General features: G+C 44.6%; 2 long non-coding RNA genes across 2 annotated transcripts in view; one reads left to right on the forward strand and one right to left on the reverse strand.

Moving 5' to 3' along the window:
• LOC146209250 (uncharacterized) overlaps positions 1-1,731 on the reverse strand; it is a 32,611-nt gene extending 30,880 nt beyond the window's left edge. Inside the window, exon 1 of the long non-coding RNA XR_014703422.1 lies at positions 1,578-1,731. This is a non-coding gene — a long non-coding RNA (uncharacterized LOC146209250). The remainder of the gene's footprint in view (positions 1-1,577) is intronic.
• LOC146209249 (uncharacterized) overlaps positions 1-19,076 on the forward strand; it is a 61,676-nt gene that overhangs the window by 37,355 nt on the left and 5,245 nt on the right. The window lies entirely within an intron of this gene.

Raw genomic sequence — 19,076 nt, forward strand, 5'->3', positions numbered from 1 at the left:
AAACGCTTACCATTCCACTCTGCTTTAATTTCTGTGCATATCTGCCCTCGATTTTACCGCCATACCAACCTTGCCGTTTTAGCTTGTATATTTTTATTTGGCCTATTAATGTTTTTTTGGGGAGGATTCATATTCTAGACAGAACAAGCGTACCCTAGGATAGGTTCAGCAAATGAAACGTAAGCAGTGTTTCTTTTCTTTTTTTACACTCTGATAGCTTTATAACTATATTATTCAGATTGGTATTTCATAAACAAACACTTCAAAACGTTTTATCCAAACATTTTTACATAGTTTACTGGTTAGAAATATCAGCGTTTGAAAAATAATTCGTATCTAACTTTCTTCCTTTTCGTAAAGGACACATGCACGTGTTTTTACATTTGGCCGCATTTTTACTTCTCGCACCGTAAGCCAATGCTATTAAAGGCAGTCTGTAGGTGACTAGAATCCAGCTTTTTTTTTTCTGAGGGGGGGGGGGGGGAGCGAAGCAATAGGCGGCAAACAAACGTAAACACGGAGATATCCCAGTAGGAGTAGCTTATAAAGTTAAAAATAATAGCAGGCTTATAGAACTGAGCAATGCGACCCTATGCGACCTCGATTTAAGGAGCGGCTGTGACATTATTGATGATTCACTTGAACACCTCCTGATTAGATTTTGCCTTATGTAGTTTGCGAAGCGGTAGTGGGTGGGAAACCATATCGAAGGCCTAGGGCAGTCTTAGGGGTAGTAAGCAATGCTTGCAAAATGCTCTATAATTTGCGCGATATAGATGTTAAAGAATAGGACCAGACTTTTTAGCGTCATTTTTGCGTCATCCTTTGGTCCATGTCTACAAGAAAGTAAACGTTCTCTATAATTTAGAAAGAAAACCTTGTTCAGAGAATGACTGATATAACATTCGATCGCAGTGAAAAAATCAGCATTCTCCTTAACTTAGACACTGTGCGTTTAAGAAAAACTTCGCTCTCGAGATGGACAGGTACGCCCTGCGAGTCCGGAGCCGATTGACTTCAACATCGTTTTCACTCCGAGCGCCCCCTGGCAGTATAAGCTTTCACTCTAATGAATAGACCATACCGCTTGCGGATTAACTATCCGAATTGGGACCGAAGCTTCAACAGAAGAGAAGCTTGGACTTCCCAAGACAACGTTTTTAATGGCTGCCAACTATTTTGCTATTGAGCCTTATTGTTCTCTTACTATCGGTTGTAGTTTGTATCCCGACCACCATCTTATGTCTATTGCCATCCGCAGAACAGGAGCCGAGCAACCTCACTACCTCTGAATCTGTCATTCGATTCAGCTTGCCGTTGAGTAATGAAGCTCAAGAAGTTTGCCTATTGATATAATTGCTGAAAACAAGATTTCTCACAAATTATATATAACCAATTGAAATATGGGGCTGAGATTCAGCTGTGTCTCCAGCTCTCATTAGTGATGGCATACGTTTTGCCATCCATGCAGGCGACCAGCGGCGAGTTCGTATTTCGTCGGCAGCTTAAAAGAATAGTCAAGCCTCCTTGGCTGTTATGAATCGCAATATATCGTATATTTTGAACCTGGTACTTACATGGCTCGACCCGCGTCTACCGTAGCAAAAACGAAGCAGAGGATAAGCACGACGTAGAGCAGTTTCATATTTGAAAATTTCCGGCACAGTCCACAATGAATTCGACCTATACTGGAACTGTGGCGGAGCTTTACAATTTATGCGGCCTAAATATATATTCATTTCAGAAAAACGACAACGCAGCTGGTGCATTAAAGTTCGCTGCGCTGTATTTAAAAAAACTTCTTCTGCAGACGCAATATGGAATAAATGCTACGAGAAGAATTAATCCCGTTTGATGGATCGTCTGACCATGCTGATGCGAATCCTTATAATGATGTAAAATGGACATGGACCTCTACCGCGACCTCGCTCTTAACATGTCATCAGTTTAATTAGCGGTACAGCAGTAACATTGCAAGGAGCACGATAAACACTGAGATTGGTTGAAGAAACTAATCGAACGTTTTATATTGTGCATTATAAAATGAAACACTCTGTAGAATTACTGCAGGTATCAATGAGAAAGACAGATTTATGCAAATGGCGCGAAGAAAATACCCCGAGCGTATTTTAGCTTTTATTGCTCCATCGCTCATACTATTTATTCTATTGTGGGTCAGAACATGTTCTTTGAAATATTCGAACTGTGAACGTCTGTTTTTACCTGTGTCTCCATGGGCACCGAATGATACAGTAAGGAGCGAAAAGAAGTACACAGACAAAATACGCCCCATTCTTATATATGCGAGCATTTCGTAAGTCTGGGAGTGATCTGTAAGAAGCGCCAATCAAGCTAGGATTTTGTGGTAAATTTAAAATTTGCAAATAAGCGCGTGTTATGATTCTGTCTCACGAAGGCATTCCAGTGGCGCATCATTGTCGGATATATATTTCAATATTTATCCGTTAAAATGCGTCAGCACTCTTCTGCGCCTGCTCACATATGTTCTGCGGGTGCTCTATGCCTCGTGCCTGTATTGTTGTAAACAATAATTTTCGTGTTTGAAGATAAATGTCAGCACTGCGTGTCTATATAGATATGAGGAGAGCGCACACGCACTAGAGAACAAAAAGAAAGAAGAAACCTGCGCGCCAAAAAGTTGTTCTTGTTTTTTTTTTTTTTTTAAACATGAGCGTACTAGAATGCAACATGAATTGGCAGTCACCCAGATCACCTTCAGATGGTTTTCTAGGCGCTTTTATCGGGGAAGGAGCAATGTCCTCAACCGCGACGAAAGACGAGAAGAGGACTGGACCAGCGGCAACAAGCGACTGATGTTTGTTACAAAAACACACGTAGCAGCCAAAGTAGAATCTGTCCGTTTCAAAAAAAAAAAAAAAAGCACACAAAATAACTAGCCAAAGTGATTACTCATCAAAGGCTGGCACGATAACCATAGACAAAGCACAGATAAACCATAGATAAAAACCATAAAAGCGCAAAACACATACGTCACTGGTGGGTCAAAAACCGGGTTTCTTAACGATCGACATACGGCTCACTTGCATACGTGAAAACCCCAAGCTTGGGTATATATGCCACTTCCGAAATTTCTCTCTCAAGTCTGCTTTTTCCCTTCCGATAATGGTGGCTTTGTTCAGTAAAGGGTAGCAACTTTCGCATCCTCTGCAGTGTTTCTGAAGATTGGCGCTATTGTCATGCTTCAAAGACCGGTAACGCTGTCACCGCTTCTCAATGAACTCATTAACCCTCCTGCCCAAGATAAACTCCGCCGCATCACATTTGGAACTGATACACATATGTGGCTTAATAGACATACCAAGGTTCACGCTTGACTATACACGCGACCCTCCGCTGACCACCATCCGCGCGTCTACAGAGTTGGAATAGTTCGAAGGGGGCTGAAAATACAAGTCGAATGCCCTACTTACCAGACTCTTGAAGTTATGGACCAACTTGAGCACATAGAGCATGACTTCAAGCTGTTCTTTGTTCGGGGCCCCTAGTCGCCGGCTCTCGCCCACGTTCTTTGTGCCTCACCTTCTACATCAGTGATTCCACCACAGCCGGGGGTGTTGGAAAGCCTGACTGCTGCAATTTGTCCGCTTAGCTCTGAAGACTGTCTGCTATCTTGTGCTGACAAGACTTCGAAAGTGCTGACCACATACAGTCCATGACTATGCCTCTCTTAATTAGTTCCTAGGAGCAGGAAGAGAAGGGTGAACTAGCGACCTTGGAACGCTGCGCGTATTTCCAGATAACGTGGTCCATTCACAGTGAAAGTTTGCACATCTAAAAACAAAATTTTCGGTCCTTGCTACTTTTCAAGGGTGAAATTTAAAGGTCGGATGCGATCCTCAAAAACTTCAAACACATTCCCTGCGACTGTGTCGTAACACGCTTAGTGGTCAGCTTAAGAACTAACAAATCGTCAAGCACATCTAAACACGATTTACCGCCAAGATTAGCGGCGTCTAGTTAGGTCTCAAGCTAGCGATCAAAGCTCAATCCAGATATATTTTGCATAGGCGAGGCATGACACACGATCCAAACACAATGCAAATGTATATGTCACCGCTCGTCCATGTCCACTCGTCGTCTCCCTGTCGAACGTCGCGGCACCTTTCGCACACAACGATGTCGAAACAACTGTCTCAAAACTTCCCAACGCTAAACCTTCTCGAGGAATTTGCGCTGATGTGCCGCTCTAGCCTCATGTCTTGGCAGCTAAACGTCACTGTACGCCCATATGCTCTCTATTTGAAACCGCCCTTATTGGGTTCTTTAATAATGCTGGAAGGGAAACTGTTTCTTTAACGGGAAGTAATAACGCTCAAAAAAAGACGAGAAGAGCGAGTAGACAGAGTCAAGCGCTAACTATCATAAGACATTTATTGCATGATCAGGCGTACATATATGCATCTACTCGTTTTTCCGACGTACGGGAATGTTGTAGACCCCCCTCTTCCAATAAGGGTCAAAAGTCTTCCTGTGCCTGATAGAATAGCTGGGCTTACGCTCCTTAACAGGTCAATTCATATGACTTAAGAACCTGTGTATCCTGCATATACTATCTTGCATAAGCTCCGCAATTTGGGGGCCATGATCCCCACCTTGACATGTGACCTCAGACCTACTTTCTTAAAATTCTGTAAAGTTTTATATATATATAAGGTATCACAGCTAACTTTTCTTTCTCCGTTTTTTCTTTTTCTTCTCATCTGCTCTTTCTTCGTCATTCAAACCTGACACTTTCTTTCTCAATGCAAGCTTTCACATACTAGGAAAGCCCATTGCCCCCAACCGTGCCAATTGCATGCCCATACCTTCTTCTGTACATGGCAGCATGGCTTCTCATTAGCTGTGGACAAGAAAAAGGAAACGATATTTCTTTTGACAAGCTTCGAATGGGCGGAACAATACGGCAATGAGAGATTATTGGTTCTCAGTTCATATGCCAACACACCTGATCATACCCAAAACCACAGCCGTAAATTTAAAAACCTTATACTGTTGGGATCAAGCATTTCACACATGAGCGTGAACGGGTTGCACCAAGCACCAAATAGTCTAAAATTCGCATGACAAGAAGGTCGTTGAAATGAAGGAAGTTACCCCCACCGACAAAAAGGTCGGTAAAAAAAGACGTGTTTATTAGAATGAAAATATCATCCTCATAGCAAAAACAGCTAAAATCTCAAGATCAGCTTGCCACTCATGAAGAGCCTTGTCACAATGAGCCAAAAACAAATAACTTAGTACGAACGTTATGCAGCACCATGTGGAAACACCCTGCTTTCGCACGAAAATGTTGTTGTCAGAAGTAACCAAAAGTCTATCTCAAGTCGACCGATAAAAGCTCTACCGAAAGCCTTGGAAGGTCTAACGAAAGCCATTTACTCGTTGAAGTTGTTGGTGACTCAACTCTTCTATCCGCTTGTTACAGGTAGGGTAGCCATTTTCTAAGAGCGCCGCAGGGCGGTCTGTGCTTGGGTCTGCTCCACTTTACTGAGTTCGTTGTAGGCAATCCTAACGAACACCAGTGCTTGAACGAAGACGGGTTATGTCTCATTCTCACATCCATCTCGCCCTGCTAGCGATTCGTCGAATCACCCGTCCTATCTGTATAGTGGCTGGCTGCTTTTTAGCTTTTGAAGTGTGAAGTTCAATGGACGAAGTTGCACTGCACTCATAGGCCCTAGATCATTACCTAGGTGGTATCTTGGATGCGCGTTCTTTCGACATAGGCTTCTGCCCTGACAAAGCTGCTGTACTTATTGATGTTCATGAACTCTGATTACATCCAGTATTTTAGCGTGAACCGCAGTCCACATCATGGTACTTACCTCTCTACCAAGGAGAGTAATTACTTGTTGGAGGGCTTCCTTTTCTTAAGCCATGGAGCATCAGGTGGAACATAGAGTGACGGCGGTATGCATATCAAAACCAATGTCGATATGCATATCAGAGCCTGAAAATGCTTCTTCATAGTGTCAGCGCACCCCAGCCGCCACCATCATGATTACAGATTGGGCCGCGAACAATGACTGATAAAGTCCCGTGCGATAATATTAGTCAGATCACGATGTGCTTGGCAGTATAAAACCCGCACAGTTAAATATCCTAACACATCCCATTCATCATCCAATGTCGTAGGCTGCTGGAAAAGAGCGTAATGCGCTGTCCTGGAAAGCCGACATCCTAAAGTACCAAACCGCCGCTGTAGGTTGATCCTTGAGTGGTTTCAATGGCTAGCTACCAACTGCTAGTCACTATCCAAGTCCCAATTGCTAGTCACAAGAAACATACGAGTTCGCGTGGCCGCCCCGATTCGGAAGAGCCTATTGTGTTCCAAAACGATGCATATCTCACGCCTCCCGTCAAGACCGCTCGCGTTTCGGGCATGCAAATTCAAAACAAGACGCAAAACTAGAAGGCCATTACCGGCATCCGCACCACGGCGAGCCAAATCAACGACCTCCTTCCTCGTAACGCCACTCGCCGCAGAGGGATGAAGGAGTGAGCCATCCACCGGCTCACTTAAGCTTTACTCATTAGTAGGATAGTCTACTCGTCGCCATGATAGCCCCTTCTCCGGAAGGAGTACGAATCTTTGAACAGCATCATTCGTGTAGTGTGCAAAGCGGTACGGGGGCTCCTCAGTACGCCAGCACATAGCATCTGATCCAACTTGGTATCGGCAGCATACTCACAGAAGTCGTAAAAGCGCATTAGACCGCAAGAAGCCACTTCTCCAGCACCAAAAACAGCCGGCTCATCAACCCCTTAGAGGACGTCCACCTCCGACCCCCCTTTCGATTGACGCCAATAGCCGCTGTGTCATGAAATCAATCCTCAAAAACACGCTACCTGGCCGTCATGGCAACGCCACCAGCTCAAAGTACAAGCATTTCATGCCACATACATTTCCGACGAGCACGCAATATAAGGGGTGGCGGCACGGCAAAATGCAACCTCATACGTGGCTCGTGCAACAAAATCTAATATACTCCCGTTACCGCCACCACACCCAGTCGGAAAAAAACACAGAAAATTTTCTGATGTTACGACAGAATTTCTGTGCAGTTTTTGACGGGAAACCTGTTGTGACAACAAACATTCTGTAGTAACATCAGAAATTTCTGTAGTTGCAACAGAAAAGTGTTACAGAACTACAGACAACAGAAATATACTACAGAAAAACTACAGAATTACAGAAAAGTGCTATAGAACTGCAGAAAAATTCGATGATTACGACAGAACTGCAGGATATTTTGTCGTATTTTTGACAAAGTTCTGTAGTTTTTTTTTTTTTTTTACTGGGCAGTACTACTTCACCAGCTAGCCCGAAAAGCGTCCTGTTAAGCGAAATCGTGGTGGCTGCTTCGCAAGCCTGGATGCTTGCGTCAGAGTTCCAAGTTGACCGAACACTGAAAGCTTGAGGCAGGTGAGCATATTGTCTCTAAATCTCTGCCGAAGCGAAGATGCCTGGTTATTGGTTGGCTTGTTCTCGGTTAGTTCTAAAAATTACCCTTAACATTTGCGTTTTTGCACCGTTTGTACAACTGTATTATTTTTATACCATATTTCAACAATTCAACATTTTTTTTTCTTTCAATGAATGGATCCAAATCTAGCGTTTGGCTAAGGGTTAGGACAGGAATAATATGCATGCTACGATGAAATTATTATAATAAAGAAAAAAGACCTCTCCCCGTCAAACTCTTGTGCCTGGCCTGGGTCTGCAGAGCTGGCTGCTACACCAGCCATGGTACAACATGCCGAGGAGCGGCCAAACGTTGATTTGTCTGTAAATCAAGTTTTTCTTTAACTTATTTTCCCCTACCGAGATGGGCGCTTTTAGGCAGGCGACACTGAGAGTTTCTTCATTTCTTCGTTACTGCTTTCAATAAGCAGCCTTTATTTTTGTACTTTTATGCCATCCTAGAGAACGTATTGATTAGGAACAATAGATCGTGTGTCTATCGCACCCTCCGCTTAACAGAAATTCGCCAGGAGTAATCAAATAATTTGCTATTGAAAACATTGTGCCTTCGCAAGTTTTCGCTTCGGTAAAAGCGATGCAGTGTTAACTCGACCTTCATTTATGCCTTACAAAAAGAAAACTCTTTTGTGTTAGCCCCACACTTACCGACGATACTTTCCAATTCAATTTTCGTGGAAATAATTTGACGTCTTGAAGGCACTTGTCCTTTTGCCTACGTGAAGGCTCAACGTATGTATAAATATTGTTACGGGGATGCACTTAATGTAACAGCACTGCGATGGGCTGAACTCGGCGCTGAGACTTCAGTAGCCGTGCAGTGTCCACTCTGTGAGCGTCGTCCTCTTTCTCAACGCTTTGTCGTCGTCGTCTTCGTCAGTGAGCCACTTTCAGTCAGTCAGTCACTTTGGTACCGCGTTTCCAGGTAACACTACCCCCCTCGGCAAAAGGCAACGTCCCGGTGCCTATTAGGCGTGCGATGTGGAGGGGGAGTAATATGGCTTTAGGCGGGCGACATGTACGATTTCGGAAGTGGGTGTAGCAGTCGGTGACTTTGGGTGGAGCGGTGAAATCTCATAGGTAACGTCGGTCACTGGGCGTAGTACACGGTAAGGACCTGTGTAGTGGGGTAGAAGTTTTTGACACAACCCCACACGACGGCACGGAAGCCAGAGCAACACCAGAGATCCGGGAGGGTAGTGCACATCGCGGTGGTGAGCGTCGTAGCGGCGTTTTTGAGTTTCTTGAGAGATGGTGAGATTCTGACGAGCAATCTGGCGAGCAGCGTCGGCTCGGGCGATGGTATCGCGGGCATAGGTTGTGACGGGGCTAGCGGCGGAGAGCAAAGTGTCGAAGGGCAGTAAGGGGTCTCTTCCAAAGAGAAGATAGAATGGAGAGTACCCAGCAGTGTCATGACGCGAAGAGTTATATGCAAAGGTGACAAATGGCAGACTAATATCCCAGTCGCGATGACTGTCGGATACGTACATTGCGAGCATGTCGGTGAGTGTGCGGTTAAGACGCTCCGTAAGGCCGTTCGTCTGAGGGTGATACGCAGTGGTGAACTTGTGCCGAACGGAGCAAGAACGAAGTATTTCCTCAACAACTCGGGAAAGGAAACAGCGGCCACGGTCGGTAAGGAGTTGACGGGGAGCACCATGGTGTAGTATGACGTCGTACAAAAGGAAGTCAGCAACGTCTGTGGCGCAGCTGGTTGGAATGGCGCGAGTGATCACGTACCGCGTGGCATAATCGGTGGCCACAGCGATCCATTTGTTTCCCGACAAGGACTCGGGGAAGGGCCCTAGGAGGTCAAGGCCAACACGAGAAAATGGCTCAGTCGGGATAGCAATCGGCTGCAGGTGTCCAGGTGGTAGCACAGGGGTTTCTTCCGGCGTTGACAGAGGTCGCAAGCGGCTACATAACGTTGGACAGAGCGGTAGAGTCCAGGCCAGAAGAAACGCCGGCGCACGCGGTCGTATGTGCGTGAGAGGCCAAGATGACCAGCTGTAGGAGCGTCGTGCATTTGTTCGAGAACGGCGGAGCGTAGTTGTTGGGGAACGACCAGCAAGTGCTCAGCACCATCAGGTCGCATGTTGCGGCGGTATAGCGTATTCCCATGAAGGAAGAACAGGGCGAGGGAAGAGTCACGGCTGTGTGTGCGGAGGCGGTCGATAAGAGCACTGAGGGTTGGGTCCAACCGCTGTTCGTCGGCTATGTGGGAAAAGTCCGATATAGAGAAGACCCAGGGGTCCGACTCATGGTCAGTAGAGGAAGGGGGATCGATGGGATAACGGGACAGACAGTCTGCATCCTGGTGAAGCCGACCGGATTTATATACAACGGAAAAGGTATACTCCTGCAAGCGCAGTGCCCAGCGGCCGAGGCGGCCAGCAGGATCCTTCAGGGAAGAGAGCCAACATAAGGCGTGGTGATCGGTAATTACAGTGAAGGGTCGGCCAAACAAGTAGGGTCTGAATTTTCCAACGGCCCAAACGAGAGCCAGGCACTCCCGTTCCGTAATAGAATAGTTCTGTTCTGCTGATGACAGGAGACGACTGGCGTAGGCAATAACGCAATGTTGGCCGCGTTGTCGCTGTGCAAGAATGGCACCAATCCCGTGGCCACTGGCGTCGGTGCGAAGTTCCGTCGGGGCAGACGGGTTGAAATGGGCCAACACAGGAGGATTGGTGAGAATAGCGATGAGGGTGGAGAATGCGTTAGCCTGTTCTGGTCCCCATGAGAAAGGAACGCCTTTCTTCAGCAGATTGGTGAGAGGACGAGCAACAGCGGCAAAGTTTGGGACGAACCGGCGAAAATAAGAACACAGTCCTATAAAGCTGCGGACATCACGGGGTGAACGAGGACATGGAAACGCACTGACAGCGCGAACTTTGTCGGGATCGGGTTGCACGCCGGTGGCATTCACCAAATGGCCAAGCACTTTAAGTTCGCGGCGACCAAAACTGCACTTCTTTGAGTTCAGTTGAAGTCCGGCACGGCGGAAAAGTGCCAAGATGGAAGAAAGGCGACTAAGATGGCTTTTGAACGAGGGCGAGAAGACAATCACGTCATCCAAGTAACATAGACAAGTCGTCCATTTGAAGCCGCGGAGTAAGGAGTCCATCATGCGTTCAAACGTAGCAGGGGCGTTGCAAAATCCAAAAGGCATAACCTTAAATTGGTAAAGTCCATCGGGTGTGACAAAAGCTGTCTTCTCGCGGTCTTGTTCGTCAACAGAGATCTGCCAGTAGCCGCTACGAAGGTCGATGGAGGAAAAGTAGCGGGCTCCATGTAAACAGTCCAAGGCATCGTCTATTCGCGGCAGCGGGTAAACATCTTTCCTTGTAATCTTGTTCAGATGTCGATAGTTGACACAAAAGCGCCAACTGTCGTCTTTCTTTCTAACGAGCACGACAGGAGATGCCCAGGGGCTGTTCGAAGGTTCGATGATATCGTTGCCCAACATCTTGTCGACCTCCTGCTGGATGACTTGGCGCTCAGAAAGGGACACACGATAAGGCCTCCGATGTACAGGCTTTGCATCGCCGGTGTCAATGCGGTGAGTCACAACTGATGTTTGGCCCAGAGAACCGGCAGCAAAGTCAAAAATGTCGGAGAAGGATAACAAAAGGTTGCGCAGGTCCTGAGCGTGTTCGGGGCTGAGGTCAGAGGCAATCATTGCGGAAATAGGGTCGGTAATTGTGGTGGAGAGTACGGGTGTTGGAAGGACGCTTGAATGTGGGCCAGGAGTGAGTGCACAAATGGTGCAGTCTGTGAGAGGGAACAAGGTAGCAAGGGATATTCTTTCGGGAAGAACTTGGGGTGACAGACTGAAGTTCAGGATAGGAAGGTAGGTGCTGTTCTGTGTAACGCGTACGATGAGATGAGGAAGAACGACGTTGCGGTCAAGAAAGACCTCGGTGATAGGGCAAGCAAGATAGTCACCGTCAGGCACAGGCGGTAAAGGTGACAGAGGTAGGTAAACAGCAGAGTCAGGGGGCAGGCGAGCGAACTCAGTGGAGCGAAGGCGGGGTGCAGATGGAGGATGTTCTGAGCAGACAGGTAGGTCCAAACGAAGAAGGCCGCTGGAGCAGTCGATAAGGGCAGAGTGGGCCGTTAAAAAGTCAAGGCCGAGGATCACATTGTGAGGGCACTGGTTGAGGACAGTGAACAAAACAGGGATGTGATGACCGGCAAGGGTGACTCGGGCAGTGCACTGCCCAGTGACGGCAGCAGTACTGCCATCGGCAACACGAACGGTGGGCGAAGCGGCGGGGGTCTGTACTTTCTTGAGGCGGCGGCAAAACGATGAGCTCATGATCGAGACTTGGGCACCAGTGTCAATGAGGGCAGAGACGGGAACACCATCCACGAGCAGGGACAGGAGGTTACAGGGCGAAGAAATGGGCAGTAGAGGTTTTCCAGGTCGGGGTACCAATGCAGCGTCACCTCCTGGAGCTGCATTGGCTAGTTTCCCATGAAGCGGCCGGCAGAGGACGGCGAGGAACTGCGGCCAGGAAGAGGTGAACGGGAACGGCGGGCTGGCGGGGAAGGAGACCGACTGGACACAGGAGGAGGCGGAGTAGTATCGGTGCGGGGCGGCTCATAACGAGGCGTGAAACGGGGGTGACCGTAATTGGAGTAGCGGTCAACGTAAGGAAAACGTCGAGGTGATGATGTCCAGCGGCTGCGGCAGTGGCGAGCGATGTGGCCAATACGCGAGCACGTGAAACAGATAGGCCTGTCGTCAGGGGTGCGCCACTCATCAGGATTGCGGTATCGGTAGCGTGGCGCGTAGGTGTTGCGGGGTGTAGCGGTGGCGACCATGGGAGGGACGGAGCTCGAACTGTGTTGTTCTACGGTGTGGCTACAGGGGACGCCCAAGTTGGCAACCTCTTGACGAACGACGGCTTGAATGAGGGATATCGTCGCTAGGTTGCTGTCCGAGGAGGGCGGGTTGGATGCAGCAGGGGCGAGCGCTTCTAGTTCACGACGCACAATGCGTGTCACATTTTCAGTGTTGGAAGGTTGCCTTAGGGTCGGCAGATCCTCGCACGTGGAGGTAGGGGCAGTGTTGGGGAGCCGATCGAAGCGATGTGCAATGCGTCTGTGTTTGGCCTGCTCGAAATGTCGACAAACCTGCAAAACGGAGTCAACCGTAGCACAGTCCCGACAGAGTAGAAGATTGAAGGCATCGTCGGCTATGCCTTTCAGGATGTGCCCCACCTTATCAGGTTCTGGCATGTCTTTATCAACTTTTCGGCAGAGGGCCAGAACGTCTTGTATATACGTAATATAAGGCTCGGTAGATGTCTGGGCACGTTTGGCGAGGTCCCTCTTAGCGGCGAGTTGACGGCCAACCGGTTTTCCGAACAGGTCACGGAGTTTTTGTTTGCAAATATCCCAGGAGGGTATTTCTGCTTCATGCGTTTCGAACCAAACGCGTGCCGTGCCAGTAAGGTAGAAGATGACATTGGCCAGCATCAGCGTGGCGTCCCACCTGTTGTGCTGGCTAACACGCTCATAAAGCGAAAGCCAGTCCTCGACGTCGACCTCATCTGTACCGCAGAATGAGCCAGGGTCACGGGGGTGGGCTACGACGACAGTTGGGGTTGCGGAGGTAGATGGAGCCGCGTCGGTTGTCATCGTGACGGTTCCGAGGTGACGGCCACTGCGGAGATCCAGCGTCAGATTGTGTCGAACCCGCGACCTCCACCAAGATGTTACGGGGATGCACTTAATGTAACAGCACTGCGATGGGCTGAACTCGGCGCTGAGACTTCAGTAGCCGTGCAGTGTCCACTCTGTGAGCGTCGTCCTCTTTCTCAACGCTTTGTCGTCGTCGTCTTCGTCAGTGAGCACATCACTTTGGTACCGCGTTTCCAGGTAACAATATATGAAATTGTTTAAATGGCAAATAATATTTGTAGAATTATAATGCATATCAAACAGAGATTAAATGACCGCGTTTCTTCTCCAGAATATTGGACGGGCATGCGGAATGAATTCGAGATAGTACTATTTCGCAAGGACGCGCTTCTGTGGTGCAAAAAAAAAGGTTTTTTATTGGTCCACCTAAATCATGCCATGAAAACCGTTACACACGTTTCTGTTAGCACAATAGTAGCAAAAGTCTCAAAGTATTATTTTTAAATACGTTCAATACCTGGCGTACAACTGCACCACGCTCTCGCACCGTGCAGTAAAGATCGTCGTAAAACTAACCGCTGGGCTGGTTGGTTCATTACTCATAAAAGGAAAGACGAACAGCGCTAACAAATAGACACTCACAGAAAGACACACAGGACAGGCGCTGACTCCAACTTCTTTTTCGAAACAACACCAAATTGAAACTTTGTCTTCAAACAACAAATGCCCTCACACTGTCGCCGACATATTTATGCGAGTTTAGACTTTCCCTATCTAAACAAAATTGTAAAGACAACTTTCTGTACTAAATTGTGTTATTGAGGTGTCACTCATGCAATCCGATCCTAGCCTTTTCATATAAGAGGCTTCGAGCAACTCACGGACAAGAGTGTCTCTGCTGCAGCTTAAAATCATAACTTCTGTTAACTTTGGTTCTCCCTTTGGCTTGAAATCGCACCGTTGGCAATGGGCGAGTTGATATAAATTATGACTGCTTTTCAGAGAACGCTTATGATCTGCAGCCCGATAATTCGCACATTGTCCTGTTTAGCCGATGTATACCTTGTCACTGGTTAAGGATGATTGCATGATAAAAAACCCTGGTGGCACATTTGACATAGGGTTTTACTTAAATCTTAAGTTCCCATTAAAAGGTGTCTGCTGGTACTATCGTCGCAGAGTTTGTAAGGTTTTACGTCCTAATGATTAGGCGCACACCAAGCTAATTAAGCGAGCAATTACGATGCAAGCGTTTTGCTCTGAAAAGTGTGCTTGCAGAGAGCCTGCTGTCACATGATCGAGAATTTCGATAACCAGCTGAAGAGGCTTCGATCAGTGGATTTCCCGAACACCTAGTGGTGGCCGTGACGGAGGCCTTGATGCAGAGTATGAAGGGACACAATCGTTTGCAGAAAAGGTACCATAAAGGAGAGGTCGCCACTAGACCTGTTGTTGCCCCTCATGTGCATAAGGTGGCGCATATTTTGAAGAAGATCGCTAGCAAACACGATGTCAATATGGTCTTCTCCGCTTTAAAAAAATGCCTGCCATGTGCGTACGAGTTACGGGTGATGACAATAGAAAACGAGGCGGCACAACAAAACAACTCACAGAAAATGCAAAGAGGCGACGGAAGGTCTGCGTTGGCACTGCAACACCTATACGCGACGTACATACAGAAGGTAAACTTTAGAAACTTGAAAACACCTTGTAGAGCTCCCGTGGGTAGGTCCTTAGTCTAGGACTTCCGTGGCTTCTTCTTCAATGCTAGTCCTTTCAGCAAGACAAGTTTGATGTTCCGATTCCCAGCTGGACAGCGCAGTCTCCCGCTGTTTCAATGTGGTGTTGTGTATTAAGGGTCTTATATCTATTCTTCGGGTGGCCTCATAAGGTGTCGAAAACCGTGCACTCATCTCCACAGGGTCACATGTCCCTGTATATAGTCGGGTGCTCCTTATTGTAAATGAAGAAACACGGATATGAATGGGGTTGTAGCTCTCGCCAAGACAGAGTGTAGTTGAGTCTAATTGGAGTAGACTCCCCGCACCACTAATGTATCGCGGGTAGAGAGAAAGATGAAAAAATAGGATGCAAAAATAAATAAATGACAGATTGTCAAAAGGAAATAACTTAAAATAAATGTAGGAAAGAGTAAGATTGTGAGGAGGAAATGTGAGGTGGCACCATCAGCGTCCACGGCCAAGGGAACGAACAGGGATCAGCGGGCATTTATTCAAATAAGAGAAAAAAAAAAGAAAAAAGAAATTTCTTCATAGTCTGGTTTCTTCTGATCTTGTATTTCCCTTTCGAAAAAAGGCCTTTTTCCTAATCTTCCTCTTCTGTCTTGTTTTCTTTCTTTTGATCTTGATCTTGTGCTTTTCCTTTTTGCTTCTGTTCAGTTGTTTTCATTACAACATTCCTCTTCTACGTTGTGTTTTCAAACTTTGTCATCCTTGACTTCTTTCGGTAACTTCTTTTCTTGTTTATTTATTGTTCTATAGTTGTTCTGTTGTTTGTGCTGTTTGTCTAGGTTTTGCCACCTCCGAAGCATGCTCGCCCCTCGCCAAAGGCCGCAGGGGTAACTTCTGGTGCCAAAACTGTGCCTAATCATATGATTTTTCCAATATTATCTCTACCATTTCGTTGATAACATGCATGTTGTTTTCTGTTTTTAATATTTCTGGTTTCCGTTTCATTGAATTTTTCCCTACGAGTTTGTCTAATTTTTTTCTTTGTTCCTCTGTCAGTGAACAGTCTTCTAAATAATGATCAAAATTTGTAGGTATTTTGCCACATGAACATCTGGTGTTATCGATTATATTAAATCTAGCTAAATAAAAAGGAAATCTACCATGTCCTGTTAATGCTTGGGATTGGTAGTGATCAGTTGGAAAGTGTCCCGGAATATGTTTAACATTTTTGATCCAATCATAAGTATATGTATCTTTACCATCTTTGTTCCATACGATATTCCATTTTTCTAGGATTTCTTTTTTAAGTTGTTTTTTGATGAATTGCTTTGTGATGGGGACCGCTATTTCATCACCCTTATCCCAAGCTCCTTTTGCTAGTTTGTCTGCTTTGTCGTTACCTTCATTTCCACTATGTCCTCTTATGTATGTCAAAAATATCCTTGATGTTTTGTTTTTTAGTAATTGTTGCTTTATTCCTTGAACAAACGGATTGTTACTGTTTGGATTATTGAGTGATTTTAGAGCACTGAGGCTATCTGTTATTATTTGGTAAGTTTTTTCGTCCTTTTTATTATTGATATACTGTACAACCTCTTTAATTGCAACTGTCTCTGCTACAAAGTTGTTACTATAACTGGGGAGTTTAAATTGTTTGTACTCTAACAATATCCCTGATTTATCAAATACTACGAATGCTGCACCATTTTTTACTTCCTTTACGTTTCCTTCTGCATCTTTGTTTTGTGTTTGAGATCCATCTGTAAAAATGTTGATATCTGCTTCAGTAATTTCTTCTTGGAATTCAAAGTTTCGTCTTTCTGCTGGATGATATTCCCATATATCATGCTTATCTCTTATTTCTTCACTTGCTATTTCCATGGTTTCCCATTTGAACAGTTTCTCCTTCTGCTTGATTGAATATAGTTCGTTTTCTTGTTCTATTTTTAAGTTAACGGGAGGAATTCCTGCTAGTATATTAAGGGCTACATTTGGAGTTGTTCGATATTCTTTTGTTATTAGAATTAATGGAATTCTTTGAATGACGCCTAGTTTCCTTTTGTTATAAACTCTCCCATCATACCAAACTGGGGATGCATATACTATTTGTCTCTCAATTGCTTGTATATAAATTTTTCGTAATATCTCTTTTTTGATTCCTTTTCTCACTCCTGTGAACCTACTTAAATTTTTTGTTAAGGTTTGAACTTTATCTTGTATATATTTTAAGTGTGGTAAAAATGACATTTTCCTGTCAAATATTACCCCCAATATTTTGAGTTCCGTTACTACTTTGAGTTTTGCAGCATCCATTTTTATGTTTGGTGGATGTGTGCCATAATCTTTACCTATTGTGAGTACTTTTGATTTTTCAGGATTAAATTTCAAGTTATGCGTAGTTCCATACTCATGTATTCTCTCTAAGATATCATTTGCTTTCTTTTCTAAGTCTCTTCTTGATTTGTATTTGATTGTAACGATAAAGTCATCCGCAAAAGCTTGCAGATGTGTTTCCGGTGGTTTTTGTATATGGAATATACCGTTAAGAGTTAAATTCCAATAAAGGGGACTTAATGGAGAACCCTGAGGTGATCCTGCATCTAAATCTCTTTCTATGTTTCCCGTTTCAGTTTCGTATATGATTTTTCGTTGTCTTAACATACTGTCAGTTACTTTTATTAAATTGTTATAGCATTTCAGTGATTTTAGTTTTCCTGTTACAATTGTTGGTTTGATCGAGTTAAATGCGTTTTTAATGTCTAAAGAGACTATTGCTATGCCGAGGTGATCGAGTTTTGCTTCAGTTATTTTCTTTTTGATTTCCTTTAATGCTGTTGTGGTTGATGTTCTATGTTTAAATCCGTATTGATATTTTTCAAATAGGTGATTTTTATGAAGGTAATGATAAATTCTGTCTTTAATCAGTTTTTCGAATACTTTGCCTAGAATTGAATTTATTGCTATAGCGCGGTATTTCTCTATTCCTATTCTTTTTTGGAAATCTCCTTTTGGTATTAATACAATTTTGGACGTTCTCCATTTCTTAGGAAAGTATCCTAGCTTTAGGCAGGAATTAAATAGGTTATTAAAGTATTTGCTTCGTGTTTTATATAATGTTTGTACGAAGGTAGTGTCAGGATTTTGTCAGGACCTGGAGCCACATTAGTTCTTAGGTTTTTTATTACCCCTTCTATCTCTGTTGCAGTGAATTCTGTCGTCTATCAAACTATTGTAGTCTAAATCATCCGTTCCATCTGCGTGATCTTAAGTCTGGTTCTTTTCGTTTCTTCCTGTTTCAAATAAAGCATCCAAAATGTATTCAATTGTTGTCGTAAAAGTGTTTGTTTGCTGTCCATCTGGTTTTACTCAACTTTGAATCTGGGGCGGAATTTTCAATTGTTTTCTCGCTATTTTATACGGGAGTGTAAACGGGTTTTTCTCAATTTTTTGACAAAGTCTGTCCCAACTTTTATCTTTCGCATCTGGTAACATATTATTATGCACTGTGTGTTCTCTGTAGTATTCTTTTTTTTTTTTTTAAATTTGCCTCAGTTCACCTTTTGCTCTCTGGTATCTTCTCCTCATGGCTCTTATTCTTTTCCTTTCTACTTCGAGGTCAACTGACCACCATGAATTTAGTTTATGCTTACTGTCTTTTAGTTTCGTTTTATATTTATTTTGTAGTGTTTCAATTTTTTCGTATAATTCTTCGACGTTATTATCAATTTCTTCTGGGGTTTCCAGTTCAAATATTTTGTTAAACCATTTATCTTTGCTTAAGTGTTCAAGAATTTTTTGATTTGCTTTTAAGGTTAAGTGATATTTTTCAGGTTGATTAACATTCGAGATTGTTGTTTGTATATAACGGTGATCACTATAATTCATCTCTTTCAATACTTTCCATTTACTTACTTCTGTTTGAAACTGTTCGTTAACTATTGTTATATCGATCCAACCTTTTGCTCTCGATGTTTTGAAAGTTGGTGGTGAATCTCTTTCATTTAATATGACGAGGCTGTTCCTGATAATGAATTCCAGTATTTCTTCGCCTTTATTATCATTTTCTCTGCTACCCCATACTGTATTTTTTGCATTAAAATCGCCCATTATGATTATGTTTTCTTGCTGGAATTTCACAATTTCTGTCTCCAAAGTATTAATAACTGGAATTATGTCGTCATTCGGTGGGCAATAGCAATTGAATATTA

Source organism: Amblyomma maculatum, chromosome 1 (assembly GCF_055883805.1).
Source record: "Amblyomma maculatum isolate TAMU_Amacu chromosome 1, ASM5588380v1, whole genome shotgun sequence".
In the NCBI taxonomy this organism is placed as follows: Eukaryota; Metazoa; Arthropoda; class Arachnida; order Ixodida; family Ixodidae; genus Amblyomma; species Amblyomma maculatum.